The sequence below is a fragment of the Prorops nasuta genome, unplaced genomic scaffold (assembly GCF_024137725.1).
Source record: "Prorops nasuta isolate Cenicafe-Biocafe unplaced genomic scaffold, Cenicafe_Pnas_1.2 PNAS00004, whole genome shotgun sequence".
Classification (NCBI taxonomy): Eukaryota; Metazoa; Arthropoda; class Insecta; order Hymenoptera; family Bethylidae; genus Prorops; species Prorops nasuta.
Genome location: NW_027116801.1, coordinates 8,188,579 through 8,205,903, shown reverse-complemented (window position 1 = coordinate 8,205,903; position 17,325 = coordinate 8,188,579). Strand labels below are relative to the sequence as shown.

General features: G+C 43.8%; 1 long non-coding RNA gene across 1 annotated transcript in view; it reads right to left on the bottom strand.

The window, feature by feature from the left end:
* Positions 1–15,556: 15,556 nt before the first annotated feature.
* The window catches only part of LOC136772990 (uncharacterized), a 79,687-nt gene continuing 77,918 nt past the window's right edge, over positions 15,557–17,325 (bottom strand). Inside the window, exon 3 of the long non-coding RNA XR_010822537.1 lies at positions 15,557–15,740. This is a non-coding gene — a long non-coding RNA (uncharacterized lncRNA). The remainder of the gene's footprint in view (positions 15,741–17,325) is intronic.

The following is a 17,325-nucleotide window of genomic DNA, read 5'->3' as shown; positions in this document are numbered from 1 at the left end:
AGCTCTTCGAAATACAGCATGATTCTCCAAATTCCGGTTCAGCTTTCAGTAGGAGAAAATAGTGGAATCGTCCTGTCGCGCCTTCTGAAAGACATTGCCAGTTTTAACCCGATATAGTATACCAGAAATACACTGGGACTATTTTTACATTGCGACAAATGGTTTCAATTTTTGACGCCCCAGCTTTGTTGCAGTCTGGAAAAATAAGCTACGAGACTCGAGACTAGTCCTAGAGTTACCCAATAAGCAAGAAAGCTCGTTCCTGAGAAGTGGCTATAAAAAGATTCATTTGTACGTAATTCGTTGTTAAACGGAAGCTCGGTAGGCTCTTGCGAAAATCGATTATGCCGTTGCTCATGGCGAATGATTGAGGGAAATGGGGGGGGGGGGGGGGGGGGTAAGCGCGTGTTTAAGGTAACGGAGGTTCATTAGGGGAATCTTTAGTGGTCCGTGGGGTGTGACAAGATCGACGGCCATCGGGTTTTTCCAAAGTTGCATCGCTATATCTATCTATCTGTATACGAGGACGCTGGGGTTGGCGTGGTCCAGAGGGGGTTGGAGTGGGCAGCGTCGGAAATAGGGACGAGGGGATGGTTGTTGGAGGAAGATGGCCATTCGGTCTGGCCGTTCCACGAAGCCGAGTACAGTCCAGGGTACACTAGACATCTCGTGTCATCTGGGGGAGTTTTACTAGAAGGCTCTGTAAAAAGGGGTGGCTAGGAGTTATAAGTGGAAGAGCGTGTGAAGAGCACTGTGCGTGCTCTTTTCGTACAAGGGGACGGGAAAAACCGTGCAGCACATCCCGAGGGTGTAAAGGCACGGGATATATTGTTCTGGATATTAAACGACGACTTTTACCAAATAAAAGCTGCGCCTCTTTTGCCCCGGCCTTCATCCTCCGGCATTTTATTACATTTTTGTTTTTATATTTTGTTTTCTCAAAATTCGCGAAAGAGATTCTTGGTATAGTGTACAATAGTCATCAATGAAATTATAATTAGACAAATGTTTAATTACTCTGTTCAAGGACACGAGGACGATGACTGGTTACCCGAGGCGCTACACTCTGGTGGTTTGGTTGTCCCTACCTAATACTCCTCCTACTGGAATTAAATTCCTAATAAGTTTCGATAGTTCCCATCGTAGAATCGATATCCGAGGAACTTGGATAATTCTCCGAGCGTTCCTATCTGAATTCTGGTCGTCCTTTATAGGAATATCCCAACAACTTTCTTAATAGTTTAATCAAGAGCTTTCTCGTATAGCGAAAATCTCAATTAATGAATTAATTGAGGTAAAAATCGAATTAAGGGAATGATAGGCGCGATTCTTAGGAGTGCGATGTAAAATAAATTGAATAAACGTCCCTCGGGATTGTTGGCGAAGCAGTAATGGGATATTGAGCGGCATTTGTGAAGAAATTCCGAGTTCGCGACTGCATCGCCGCATATCCGATTCGGCGATTGGAGTATAACCGGGCGTCCTCATCCTCGTTCTCTCTCTTCGGAAGCAGGGGGAGGGGGGGGTGGAAGGGAAAGCAAAGGAGGCCGTAATAAGGAAGATAGCGATGCGGCTAAATCGATAGGCGCTCCGCTTGCACGTGCAGTCGACCACGGCGTATATAAAATGTAGAGTAAATTTTAATAATTTCGCTTTGCCCACGCGGTACAACCGGATACGCGGAATAAGATATTATAATCTCGCGGTTGGGCATAAATATTATTACTGTGACAGCGGTATTATTCGAAGAGTTGTAAACCCGTAGGACATGTTGCCGCGCGCACTTTTTTCCCTCCCGAGTATTTCTTTCACTCGCTACACGTCAACTCTGCTTTCGCGATAGTCTCCCGAGCCGAGCGGGACCCGCTGCTGCTTTAATTCCCCGCAGTAAATACTTGGCGAATGCACCGCTAATTAAGGCATAGGAACCCACGGCGATGGTACCGAGAAGAACCCCCATTTAATCCCTCCCGTGCCCTACAGGATTCCTCCAGCACGATTCCTCGTGCTCGCGCTCCTAATCCTTCGTCTCCCGGTCAAACTCGATCGATTCGCCAACGGCAATAACATGGTAGAAATTGCAGTTTACCAGTGCAATATGTTAAGCTGCAATAATTATCATTACATTATACCGCAGTTGCTATAACATTAGCCATCTTACGAGCTTTACTGCACTGTCAAACTTCCTCCTTCGTCGCGACGGAGGAGGAATATTAATGCATATTGCTTTTTATGGCGGATTCGGTCACAATAGAGCGGTCGTCGATTCACCGTTTCCTTCCACCTAGAGATTCCCATTTAACGGCCTTTGCCAATTCATTCCAACAGCATTAATCGACTATTCGCGTCAATTAGGATTCATCCCGTGAACCAGCGTGAATTTACTGCTCGATATATTCTACTTCGTTTCGTCTCGCTCCTCGTAATTCCACGTGTACATATATATATATATACTATATTGATATCTCGACCATGTTCTAATTAAATTTAATCGTTTGATTAATATCCCGATCCATGAAAGGACTGCGCTGGCAGAAGAATCGATCGCAATTCGGGTCAATCGCTGATATATAATTCAGTGGAAAATTGGCGATCGTCGATGCGATAGGAGAAAATCGAATATTATTGCGTCAATTGTGAATTGTTCTGACTCGTAGAAACACCATTTCTGGCAAGGTATAACGAGGCTCGTTCGAAAACACGAGAAGGACGCCATAAAAATCCATCAATTAAGAAAATGAGCCACCGTGGGTGGCCCCAGGAGTTCTTCTCGTTGCGCGCTCATCTTCATGGCCAATGCCTTTTCCGCATCGATACTTCCACAGATAAAACCGTTGGCCGTTCCTCCAGGAACATTTTTAAGCACAATTACGTTCCCATTAACGCGGAATTCATGACTCGATCCTAAATAATCGGTTCATCCAATAACGATGCTCTCCTTATCGGGTGCTTCGATTCTTAATTTTCTCCCCTTCTTCCGTTTCTTGGCTAATTATATCAGCAATTTTAATCGATGCCCGCGCAAAACCGATATTGCCACTCGCGTACGAGATAAATAAGTTCATACTGCATCGTGGAATATCTCGATTTACCGGAGCCTCGGCCTCGCAGCAGCTTCACGTCTCTCCATTATTTCGTTCCGCTTCTAATTTTCAGTATTTGCGCCGATCCGCCGGTATGGGAGTCCTGGGAGCCGCTCGGTAGTTTCCTCTTATTTTTACGCGGTCCAGCTTTTGCCAGGAAGGCCAGAGGAGAGCTAGCTGAAATCTACGAGAGCAGCGAATGCGAGGTAGTCGAGATTAGTGCATGAAAGGACGAGAGGGAGAAGTTCTCCGGCAATTTATAGCAGACGAGGAGTCACACTCATGACCTCAATAATCCCCCACTGGGCGACATATCAAGCCTGGGGTTGCTCGCTAATACCAAGCAAGATCCGCTCTTGCTACACACACCCGGCGTTTATCTAAATAACAACCTTGCTTTCCACGTTTTTTACCCCCAGCACTCTTCAAGGACGATTTCCTTTCGATTCCAAGATCCTCCAGCGAGCAACCCTCCTCTCTGCCGTCTCCCAGGAAGCCGATGTATTTTCTATATCTCTCTCTTTCTCTCTCTCTCTTACTTCAGCGAGCAAGGCACAACCTTAACGAATATATCCAGATAATACGTGAACGGATACAGTTTGTACGTCGAGAGACCTTCTAAATTCAATTCCAGGGCTGAAAACACTTGACTATCGCTGGTTATCGGGTGTCGAGAGATCTGAATATGCAGGGGACCGAGCGAGAGACACGGATGGAATTCTAGAGGAGCCTCTAGTCTCTGCACTGGTTTTTCTCACGGACCGAAACATGCACGGAGCATATGGACATTACGCTCGTCGTGCACAAGTTTGACAAATACGTCTCTATCGTTCCTCCTGGCCTCGTCGTTATTGCAATGAACGCATTGTAATGCAGAATCGAATGTACGAATCGCTGTTATATTCCAATCGAATTCCATTTTCTCGGGCTTCTCTTTCGCCAAAAAAACTCAACACGACATATGCAGAATATAAGGATATCCTGTTTTACAATTTACGTCGAATCGATTGCAATCGCGAGAATTCGTTCGACAACGATATAATATACATACAGGTATACCCAAATCCGGTGCCCATCGACCAAATTACGTTCTCCCTTTGTAACTCCAACCGATCACTAATTAGCACAAGAGCCAAATTTACGGCAAACCCGATCGCTTCCTTCGATTCCCAGCCGACGGCACCATATCAGATATCACCTTCCTATCGATTTCTAGTTTGCAACGATATCCTTTCAAAATGTCTGGACTATAATGAAACTTTGCTGAAAATCATCTAAATCCTCGATAAGCTTCCCTTTCCCTCATTAAAACATTATTATCAGTTCAGTGTTATTATAACCATGCAAATCATCCCGAGCTCTTACTTCCAATCTCGAAACTCCGAAGCGTTCATGAATTTGTATAACGCTCGATAAATTATAGACTGGTATACGTACACATAGGATAAAAAAAGCTTTCTGGGAAAAATTGAGGGATGGGACGAGTGTTGTAGAATTTTCCAGAGAATGGGAAAAGATAGGGAGAGAGAGAGGGTGGGGAGAGGTTGGTGGGGGGATTTGGCGTGCGATAATAATGGCGAATATATCGTAGAGCAACGTGCAGATATCACGATACGTCGTGACGTTATAACGTTTGGTCATCTCTATTTCGCGTAGTTTCGATAGCATATCGCTTTTTTGTCTCTATTTCAGCGTGAAATGAAACTGCGGTACGTACAGGCAGCCTCCGACCTTCTCCGTCTCCCTCGCTTCTCTCCCCTTTCACTTTAGCCCCACTACCACTAAAAACTTCCTCCCACTTGCCAGGCGTTCCACCCCACTCCGAAAGTCTCCTCTCTCCCCACATTCAGCGTCCTTTTCCATCCGAGCTTCGTCTCAACCACATTCTGATCCTTCTCGCTCTTCGTCCTTTCCATCGGATTCACTTTATCCTTTCCTATCTTCCATTCTCCCTCCTTCTCTTTCCTCCCTTGCAACCCCCTTTCAATATTCTCTCTTTTTGTCCAGTATTCTCAGTCACTCTCTCCCCCTCCCCCCTCCCCTCCACGCCTTTTTAGACTAAGCTTTCGCGTTCATCTCTGGCGTTTCTCCGTAACTTTGTTGCTCCTGTGTTGGCGATGATCCCTGCTTCTCTTTTTAGCCTGGCTCGACCGGAGCTCCTCTTCCCACCAGGCTTCACCCTCTTTCTCGTTTTTCTCCTCCCTCCTGGCCTCTCCCCCGTCTCGTGCATCTCGCCTACCCAACCGGGCCGCACGAGAATACATATTTCACAGGCATTCATGATGGCCGCCGCGCATCTGTGCGAACCTGTCTTCTTGCCTGCCTACCCCTAACCCCTCGACAGATCCCCACCACGACAAAACAACACTCGCCATCCCCCCTTCTCTCCTCAACTACACCAACGCAGCATCCCAAACTCCATGCAACGATGCACGAACTTCTAACTACGAGCGCTCTTAACCTGCTAATCTTTTCACTATTTTCACATTACTTCCTAAGTCACAACCACCTCCCTCCCCCTCTCCATCCTACTCTTTCTCGCTTACTCTATTTCTTTCTTTTTTCCACCTGCACTATCAAATCCTCCGTATTGTGCCCAGACAAAATCATTCAATTTTCATTGAAAGAGAAGCGAACTGGAATTGGTTTCGCAGCAAAGAATTCTCTATATAATACTTATACTTTTGTGAATTTTATATATATATATATATATATAGACAATTGGTAAAAAATGACTCGAGGGCTTTGGTTTAAATTTGGAGAAATGTTGGAGGAGAGAAATCGATTAGAGGGTCGATTTTTGAAATCTCGGAGATCGCCATGAGCGTCGGAGAAGAAGACAATTGTACGGGGTATTACGGTGGGATTCGAGGGAATGGCAGAAAACTCGTATCAGATTTGAGAAATCCCGAAAGTTTCGTCAATTTCGGCGAACGCCAGCTACTAATCCGGGATCGAATGGGACTCCGATGGTTGAGCTAGGAGAGGGGTGGAAAGTGGATCGAGCAGACAGAGAAGCAGGACAGATGTATATCCAGTGAAAACGCCACCGAAATTGGCATGTAATTGCGTAATAAGGAACCTTCGCACTCGAGGAAAGCCTGATAATAAGTGAGAGTATTGCTCTCTTGGCTAACTTCGAGTCAATCAGGGTTTACTTATGCCAGCAAAGTTGATTATTATAATTAACCAAATTATTCGTGAGTGCACGCGTACTAGCTACGCGTTCATTGGTCATTATTCCCAAACCGGGGCAATTTCTTTTCGGTCTATATATCTCCTTCAATTTTTCTTCTCGTCCACTTTTGCCTCTTACGCCAGTCAAATTGTTGCTTATGACTACATCGACTCTACGAAATATCCGAGCGAAAAGCGCTCTTACGAAAATCTTTTTTCGAGTCTCTTCGTTATAAACGAATTTAAAGTCTCTTGTTTTGTTTAAGAAAAAAAGGAGTTTATGTCACATTTAGATCGCCAAAGTGGAATACTCGATCCGCAGAATGACCATTATTCAACTATGTTGTTTCTGAAGTATATTTTTAGGATTGGCCGTCGGAAGCAGCGGCGTAGGCAGCGAGTGAATTTTTTTTAGTCAATTTCACCAAAAGAGGTTTAAACGCTGCTTGAAAAATCGATGAATGAGAGCTTGTATTTTTCGCGTTGGGTTTTGCTCGGGGGTCTCTTCACCCTCCTCCCTTACCTTCCAAAATCCGTGGTCGTAAAACGGTATCCTTTGGCAAACGTTAGGAAGTCAAGTTCTTACTTTATTATCCCTCGTATAAACTGCCATTTCATCGACCATCGGGTTAACGACATTCGACTATTTTATGCCACTATGGATGACCGACGGAACGAGAATTATCAATCATAAAACGCTTAAACAACCTGCCTTTTTACTAATTCCCTTCTAAACCATTGAAAACCGTCGTAAAGAAAATCTCCCTAACTTTCGATAATTCTAAACAACCCGTCTTACTAACACCGATTTTTAAGGGAAATTTCGGAAATTTCCTATATTTTTATTGCATGCATTTATTTTTTTAAAGAGAAACTATCGACCGCGCGAATATCCATGCAGATAAATGGAAAATTTATTCGATGCGATTGGTATTATTACAAATTTGGACTAATATTTATTATGAAAAATGAAAAAGGGGAACAGGAACGATTTTTGGTGGTTAATCGAAGATGACCTTTGTTTTTGCAGGTTCGGAGAACATCGGACAAATAGTTCGGACTCCTCTTGAATGGCGAATGAGGACTTGGAAAGGAGAGTGGAGTCTGTTTGGGCGAATTCCACTTAACAAACATCATCCACTTGAGGATTAAGTACGGGAGAGGATGTGCAGGCTTGGGCCAACCTTGGGGAATTCGCCGCACAGATGGCAGCACCTAACAAGCTGCTTCCAGAGCAATACAATCAAGCCCTAATAAATTAATCAATCTTTTGCAGATATACGCGCACATGGCATGCGTCGATAGGAATTACGATCTCAGCATTTCGATCTACCATTAAAACTGGTCTGGCAGAATAAATCAAGCACACTTCGATCAATCTCAGAGAACACCCTAACTTGCTGCAATCCCTTAACTTTGCGTCAATTGTTCTCCAAAAAATATTAATTACTATCTATCCAAGAAAAAAAGAACTAGGTAGCGTTAAAACATCAGTTTATCAATAAGTAAACCTAGTCATAAAATTGAACCAAACGCTGATAACCGAAACTAATTTGTTTTAAGGAGCAATGCAGGTATTAAAAGGACCACAACCTGACCTCGTAAATCTCGTGGTGTTATTCGCCCGTCGACGATGTTTTCAATCAAGAAGGAAAAGCAGTCTGGAGGAATTCATAATTTTGGATAAGCCGCCGTTTCTTTGGAGGAAGGAAGAAAGGAATTGGCTTTGTTGATTCTTCATCGAGGAGACAGAAACCGGTAAAGAGCGAGGATGTTGTTTCTGTTGGTGAACGTTTGGTGGCGCCAGATCCTATTCCATCCGGGGTTAGAAAAAATCGACGTCTGCGCATTGGCAGGGAGACAGGCCTTGTGCGAAGCTACCAAAGCGAGAATGGTAGGGATATTGATAACGGCTATCGCGTGAACGGGCGACTGTGCTAGAGGGGGTGGTGGAGGGGAGTGGGGGATAGAGCGTAGCTGGTGTACCGGGCGAGCAGAAAGACCGGCCGGGAGAGAGAGACCGGCTAGAGAGACAGTGGCGCCCTCTCTCGCTCGATGAACGAGCGAGATGCTACGGAAGATACGAAAAGGAGACGGAAGCAAAGGTGGCTGGAGTGAAAAATCCTCGAGCGTGGATGGGCACGTCATGCAGAGAGAGTGAGAGTGAGAGAGAGAGAGAGAGAGATAGAGAGGGAACGGCCGAGAGAATGGAGAAAGCTCGAGGGAAGGGAGAGACCCTGCGCGTTATCAACCACCGCCCCTACAAAACCACCCCTGTTCTATATCGTAGCATAGGGGAGGCTTTGTCGAGGGACGTCGCGACGCTTCCTTCGCAAGGCCTCGACGCTGCTCGTCCTTGTTTCGTTCGCGAGACGACCCGGGGCAAAGGACTCTGAGAGGCAGGACGAAGGATTGCGCGCGCGCTGACTCGTGGTGGTGGCTCGGGCGTCGCGACGCCGGTGGACGCCAGTCGGACGCGAACCGCGATCCGGTTGCCTCCACTCCGAGTGCCTTCCGAGTCTTCGCGAGTTCCACGCGATTTTCACTTTTCTCTCTCTCTCTCTCTCTTTCACACACATATACACACTCCTTTTCTCGCTCTATCTCCCAAGTACACTTCCCTACTCTTCTCTCTCGGTACACGTATCCATCTCCCCCGTTCTTTCGATACTTTTCTTCTTTGTCTCTGGTTTTTAATTCTTTTCCCTTGAATATTATCGGCACCTCGCGAGCCCCAGTCACGTCGCGTCCAGCACTCAATTCGTAGCTACTCGTTCCAACTCCTCTTTTCCCTTCACCGCCCTCTCATTCTCTCTCTCTCTCTCTCTCTCTCTCTCTCTTGCTCTCGCTCTCTCGCTCTGCAGCCGTCTCTCCCTCCGTGAGACTCGCTGGCCCGGCAGCCGCGGATGTCACTCGACGCGTGCAGACCACATCTGACCGAGCTGTCACCGAGACGCCCCAGGGAACATCCCAATTCGACATCGGGAACACTCGACAGATGTCACGAGAAGAACGCTCTCGCCATAGATTAGCTCGCTCGGACTGGATCGCTCGTGAAACATCGTTCGTCTCCGGCAAAACTTCGCAAACGTCATTAAATGTCACCGTACGTCATCGAGGTCTCTGACGAAGCAACCATTTCCCGGCGTACAGCGTCAGGTGAGTCTATATAGATATTGGATTTTTAAACTTTTTTTTATCTTACGTTTTGGTGCAGTGGAAGCGACCGCGGGCAAATATCGATCTGACACGTGAAAGGGTCGCTCTGCGAGGGCTGCTGCCAGTCTCTACCAGTCGTAGCAGTTTTATGCGATGACTCCCATCTGCGTATACACCCTTGTGTGACTATCCAGCATCCCCAATCGCTGGACATTCGCCATCATGACTGCATCCAGTACACGTTATGTAAGAACCTTCAGAATTATTTTCTCCAATTGTCTCGTTCCTCGCAGTAATTAGCATTCTATTGATTCAGGTAACATTTCGAGCGATCGAAGGAATTTCTCGTATTCCTTGCCAGAGGTTTTTCGCTATTACATCCGAGTATTCGAGGTCATTTGCCCCTCGGTGACAGCAGCTTTTTGCAATGACAGTTGACTGCTGCACGCAGTGCCAGGTGACCTTCGATTCTCTCGACGAAGGATGACAGTGAAGGGCGCAGATTAAAGATGTGAATGTGGAACCCCCTGTACGTATACTGAATGTATCCTGAGTGTATTTCTGTCCGGTATACCTTCAGTATACGTAACAGGAGGCTACACCAAGCTGCGTTGGACTCTGGAAACTTTTTCGCCATCGTCGCCGATTCTTAAACAACGTGATGCAACGAAACCTACGCGTCCAGACACGAGATATATTATTACATTACCCCATCTTACTATTTATGGCCTGAAAATCATGTAACTTACGGGACCATTGTTTTCTTTCGCCATCTTGTTCTACACGCAAGCGCACATTCAAAAATACACTCGTACACGCACAATTGTATTTAACACACTGTATTATTTAAGATTTCAATATTTCGTATAAATTTGTTGTCGAGTTCAATTGACTGTAACGTAAGAGAGTGGATTGAATTGAAAATAAATTTGCTTTTCACTAACATCTGTATATTTTTGCTGATTTCTCAAATTGTCTGTATATCTTTTAAGAAATTATTTCTATTGGAGAGAATAAGCTTCTCTTGGTGATTATTTAATCTAGATTATTATATTTTGTATATTAGAAAGAACGAAATATCTAGTTGACCATCTGGTCCAATAAGGAATTTATGAAATTGTTAACGAGTGGGACTAAACTTTGTTAATAAGTTCGAAGGCTGGCAAACAAGGTGTAAGATATCTTTTTGGAAGTTTACCTAGCGAGAGTAACTCTTTCCCAAGTTTTATTGAACGAGGGCGAAGCGGCTAGTCTGGAAAACTTTCTCTTTAAGGGTCTCGTAAAAAGGGTTAAAAAGCCCCACGCTTGGGGGTGGGGGAAGAAAGCTAGGTGCTAGCAATTGAAGAAAAAGGGTTGGTGAAAGTTTACTGGCAATAAAGATGCTAAAAATTAGAAAGTAGTCAAAAAGGGTTGTTGTATCTTGGAAGGGATGGGTTTCTCTTTTTACCAGACAAATAGAAGTCAGTCAGTTCCTTCAAGTCCGTGATACCGTTCGAGTCTCCCTCGGTGGATTTACCTGTCGGATTAACTTTGTCCTCGATAGTCACTAATAACTTAAAAGGTAAGTCAATAAGTTTACGAACCCCCCCTAAAACCATTTGACTCTCTCACTACCAATTATCCCTTTACGATTCCAATTCTTCGACTTGGAAATTCTTGTACCTTCGAATATTCTCCTCCATCCTAACCCAAATGAGCGTACCTTAAAAAATTTTCTCTCCTACCCAAACACACGACGAAAAACATAAAATCCAACCATAAATTTTAACGTAGAATCCAGTCACTATCGAGTTTAATTCAAACTTAAATTTTTAAAAATTAAAGAGAAGTTTAAATACAAATGGAGTAATAAAAATTCTATAGAATTGTCTAAAATGCAGGGTCGTAGTTTGAGTAAAAAATTTATTAAAGAAAAAAAGAACGGATAAGAGCATTTTGAATAGTAAGAACTCCGGAGGAAGTGCGTGTGTAACCTTTGGGTCATAGACATGGGAATATCTAGATCATCGAACCTTCGTGAGATAGAATTCGTTCAGCATTGCGGTGTGGGTAGTAGTGGAAAGGGAGAAAGCAGACATGGCTCGAAAATGGCTCTGAACATGCCCACCAGAGCACAGACAGAGAGCAAGGGAGAAGGATACAGATCGATTCGTTAGTCGAGCAAAGATAGAGCGAGCCCGGGGGAGTGAGAAAGATGTTGTGGCATAAGAGAGAGAGAGAGAGAGAAGCAGAGCTGAAATCCCAGCTAGAGGGATGTAGAGAACAGGTGCGGTGGATAAAAAGAGAGAGAGAGAGAGAGAGAGAGAGAGAAGGAAGATCGAGATAGAGACAGATGACGCAAAAGAGAGAAAGAGAGAAAGTTAGGACTGGCTGAATGCTATCCTTGTTCAACGGCCAATGAGTCGCCGTCTCTTTTGGTGTGGCCCAGCCCTCAACCAACATGGCCGACACGTGCAAAGGGAGCTTAACTAAGGGTTAGGCCGCTCGCGAGAGTGGGGACGCCTACGTTTTCAGCCATCATGGGATGCTGCGATAGCAAATGCAGGAATGGTGGACTTTCCTCGCAGCATTCTCCGCGTCTTTTCCAGTTGTTCTCGCATGCACGGCCAAACTATCACGATTATCATTCTGCAAAGTCAAACAAGCAACGATGAACCTCCTTATCATTCGCATCTTTGCGCGTAAACTCGCTTTATCATCGTTATTACTCTACAAAGTCAATCACGCCGAGATAAAACTGGCTCTCCTCGGGTCATTAATGAACATTTTACCTTGTTAAAATTTACTTTTGCGTTAATGGAATTTTTCGAGTACGCGAGTATATAAGGGACCTCTGTGCATATAACGAGTGATGAAAACGCTTATCAACGTAGCGAGGGTACGAGGTGTCTTTAACGAACGCGAATTCCTTCAAGGATCAGCGTTAATTCGATTCTTTATGAAGTTTTTTTCTGCCTTTAGAGACTTGGATTTAAAAAAAACACAGAGAAACAAGATAAGAGTTGGAAATGGGCTTTAATGGCTTTCAACGGAGCTTTAATTTATTATTGACTGGATTTCTCGAGAGTTGGCCGGAGCTGAGGAGGAAAGCGATAATTTATGTGACTTTTCGCATGGTTTCTGTATGGGGGAGAGGAAAATTTGTCGACGATTGTTTATCCAGGTTTCGGCGCAGAATCGTGTAGCTATATACGAGTTTTGAAGCTCGAGCCGACGGTGTAGCTGAAAATAGACCGTGAATTTCTGAAAGGTCGACGCAATTATAAAAATTGCAGCGCGTCAGGCTCGTGTTACGGCGTTAATTAATTCGATGTAAAACGATTGGGCCATTAGGGAGACACTCGTGTTATTAAATTCGAGATTGATAGCGATATGCCTTGCACCGACTCCGCTTAATTAATTCCACCTGCCTAAACCGCGACTAGCGCTCGCTTGCTATAGGTACGCCGTAATACTTGGACAAAATATTATCCTTACCATAGCTATATTGTAGAAGCAGCAACTCTCTCGAGGATTTACCAATTTATCGTAGCTACGTGATTAATGCTCGACACGTACCACTAAATTCGTCAAACTCATCCTCGCCTCGCGGTCCCACTCTTACTCTTTCTCCAATCGATTCACGCGAGCAATCAGTTTTTAATCCAACGAGCTCCCTCGCTTTTTTAATCCCGATGGTCGATCGCTTGTGAAATTCCGCGAATTCTTACGCCATTTCAGATTTTGCCGATCAGGTTTTCTGCACGGCTCCGTGTATAGCATCGGTGCTGCCTGCGGAGTGGTCTATCGGAATTTCAACGGTAAGAAAAAGGTTTCTCGAATGCGACACGATGATCGGCGATATCGGTCACTATAAATTGCCCGTGGAATCGTGCTTATTCGCCGTGAAGGGCGAAGTAAAGTAAGGAATTAACGGCGGAGGGTGTGCCAAGTGTAAAGCTAGCCTCGAGCTTCGGCCTCCTCAGCTTCGCGTACATGCAGAATTTATATAACGTCTGCTGCTTGCACCAGCAGGATTATCACGCCAAAGGTATCCTCCAGGAAGCTAATCGATTACCTCGTCGATAAAAAGGCGACTCACCCACTCCCCTATCGTTAACCGAATCTTCGACCGTCCACTTTTTTCCCCAACCATTATATTATTTATACAAGCGTACGGAAACTTATTTTGGTTAGTTCGCTATTCCACCCATAGCTATAATGTAGCCAGATATGTTAAGGACTTGGTTTATCCCGATTGCTTTAGCGTGGCAATGCTCGATTTAGACCTCTCAAATTTATCATTTCTCCCTAATTTATTAATCCTCATTTCCGACGAAAAAATTCTGCTTCGAAACGATTCCTTGTATTGTGTCAGAAAGTAAAAGAGGGTAGGGGGGGGGGTGATAAGGTGGAAGGTTTCGTAGAGACAATCTCAATTGCTCGCACTGTGCAAGACTATGACGTAGAAAGATTCTCCCCTGGCGTATAACAGCCAAGATGAGGAAGAATACACTGGAATGCTGCTGGGTGTCAAATTATTATGATTTGAGGAAGAAGGGGACGATTAATGTTTAATAAATCATTGTAAAGGCAGAAAAAAGGAAGCAGCAGTAAAAGTAATCTGCGATGTTGCTTTAACGGCTTAACGGCGAAAATTATCAGCGATTTGAGGATTTTATGATGGAGCAGCAGTGGTTTGCGGCGTCGGCGGTGGCGGCGGCTACACGCAAGAGAGTAAAGTTAACGAGAATAGAACGATTAAATTTTGTGCTGGATGCTAAAACGCGCGCGTGTGCCTCGGGCTTTATCTTGGAAAGTTAACAGCGCCTAGAAAATTACCAGACACTTTCGAGGCCCGCTTACGGCTAATTTCCTAAGCGTGCAATACGTTTCTTTGCCGCCTTGTTTCCACTCTAACGCAATAATCTTTTGCGAATCTCGTCCACTCAAAGTATACCCATACGCAAACTCATGATACACGCACGCAACTATATACTCTACAGCAGGAAATGCTTTAATCTCCTCGTAATTCTCAGACAAAGTCCCCGTAACTATGTCCGGCCAACTTTTACGCCCTATAAGAAGCTTGAATTATTTTCCTAGTGCGCGCTAGTCCGCATCGAAATCATCTTCTCAACCCAGTTTCAATCATTCTTATCGCGTCGAGAATTAAACTTCTCGGTGTGTAATCCAGTTTGAAGAAGAAAGCATATATATAGAGGGCAGTTTACTATTTGCACCAACTGTGCTGTAACGCATTTGTATTTTAAGTAGTATAACTATATTGAATCGAAATTTAAGTCTTATTTAGAATCTATACTATTCGAAGATGATAAAGAGAACCGAGAAAGGACCGTGGCAGACTTTATATAGGATCCAATCGCTATGTAGGGAGAATCTGATTAAGATCCTTGGACTGGTGCATATTTCTATTTTCCTCACCTACCTGCTCTCTAGGTCTTATCGAGTTGTTCTTAATCGGCTCTATTGAAATCTGACTAGCTCCAAAATGCCTCTAGTGGCCATTAATTAAACTATTTCTTTCCTGAAAAGTCATTTGGAGTATTTGGAATTACAGCTGACACGTAAAAAATTTCTCCTAGAAGGAGTTGTACTTGCAAACCGGCATATACTTCTTCGGTTGTAAAAAACATTTCATACGCTATATTGTTAATATTTATTCAAACTCGTATTGCACAATACGTGGTATCTCTCAGGATTGCGCCGGCCATATTGATTTTGACGCCTGGCAGTTCAGATTCCAATACTGGCATTGTTATTATTATAATAAGCTTGATTTTTGTAACCAGCATTAATGAACTATTTATAGTATATATGATCCTGTAATTGGCCTTGAAACATAACTCTAATGCGATTTTTATAATTTTATAAGCGTTACATTCTGAATGCCTATAGAAATTGCAAAAATACTTCAAAACACAAACTACTCTATACTTAAGTACTTTTACGTACGCTGAATCCTGGTTCAAGATTTGACGGTATATACCGTTAATATTTCTAACATCTCAACAGGTTCTAAATATACTATAGGTACATTTCTTGTATCACGTTAGATCTTCGAGTCTTTAGGCAAAATCTAACGTATATAAAACTACTTGAACAGATCATGTTAGAAATTGAATGACTTTATTAGATTCTAAGAATTTCGATTGCAGTGCTTGCAAGATTTTAAAAATTGCATAAGAATAAAAAGTGTTTAAAGATGTTCTGTTCAGTACATATATATGATCTTAAGTAGAGACAAAGTTGGCGAAGAACGCTACTCACCTCTATAAGGGATGGTCGCACTACGGCGGCTCGGCATCGCTTTTTGGTAATCTGCAATGAAAAAAGTTAGTGAAATATATGTTAGAAACATGAGTAACGAAACTTGCAGGGGGTAGGTTTCGTTTGTACGAAGAAGAGAAAAGAGTTTTTTGACTCGAAGCGAAAGAAAATTTCCGGTAGGATCAATGCAGAAGGCGAGTGGAAAAAGTGGTGGTCGGAGAAAGCGAGGTTTGACTTTTGGTAAAAAAGGGTTGGAGGAGAAAGTTGGTTGGAGGATCGGCTAGTAAAAACGTATAAAAGGGTTTTCTTCCTGGTCAACGACGGTTCGCAGGATAGCAGGATCGGTACACGCAGTCGACAGCGGGCGGTCCGCGATTTCTCTAAACGTGCACGGATTCCTCCCTGGAGAAATTAGAACTTCCTTTCTCCCGCGTTCCTCGCTCTGCTCGCGCTACTCCTCTCTTCGCTATTTACGACCGCGCAAATTGCCACTGACAAACTTCCTACCGTCCATTATTATCTCCGGAATTATTTATGCTCTTCTCCTACGATGCCCAATGGAAAGCTCGCGGAATTTTCCCAATATCCCACGTAAAAAGCCCATATTGAAGATTCTATGATGAAACCATCAAACTTCTCTTCCCATCGCTATTCCACTATGGAATTAATAAACTGCATTGAGCAGCAAAATTGCATCTTCAACTGCAAGAGATGGCAAATTAAGCCGCGGATACCGTATTCAATCGTTATATAATAATTGGCAGGGAAGGCCATAAAGTTGGAAAATAAAACCACGGAGTATATACGAATAAGGAGCGATAAAACTTAAGGCACATTTCAATTATTATTGCATAATTGACAGTGAAGCATGGTTACATGGGGAGTTTCACTATGTTTTATCGTTCCATTGTTTTATTTGTTCTCCGGCCAAGGCGCTTCCTGCAGCTTGAAAATAAATTCGTCCGTCGTTTTAATTAATTCCTCCAAGATGGTGCAGGGTATCACGTTGAACATATATATATATATATAGATGTACAGTACGTACTATATATATAGATGAAGAAAAAGAAACGTGGTAAAGGTAGCGTGAAGGAGAGAGGGTACAAAAATTTTCGCGCCCTTTAATTCGAGGAATAATTTCCGTTTGGTAATTAACAGCTCGTGTTGGAGTGGCCGTTCGAAAGATGGAATCGCGAATGAGCGGAAAACTCGATTGTGCGGATGCGGGAGGAAACGGGCGATGTTGTCTGGGAGTAACGAAATTTATACGGGCGCGTTATACGACGTCATTAAAATAAATTAAACGCGTTTTATCGCATCTTATATAATTTAAACATACATCGCAGACGCACACAGGGGACACACTGACCGCAATAACGCATTTGTGTGAGAGGCTCTATACTGCAGCTCTCGCGTATCCTTCCTTTATCTTTATTAACTTCCCCGTGAAACCCAAGATCCACACATTAACCCTTTCGGCAGAATCGCATTTGTCCCGGCAGATGGACGAGTTCAGCACCTGTATTCTTTCTTAATTCTCGTCGTCCACTCTTATTGTTATATTCTATATTATAGGTTAAATATTGTTGTAGAGAACGTTGAAAAATCGACGAGCAATAACAAGCTTTAAACCTGC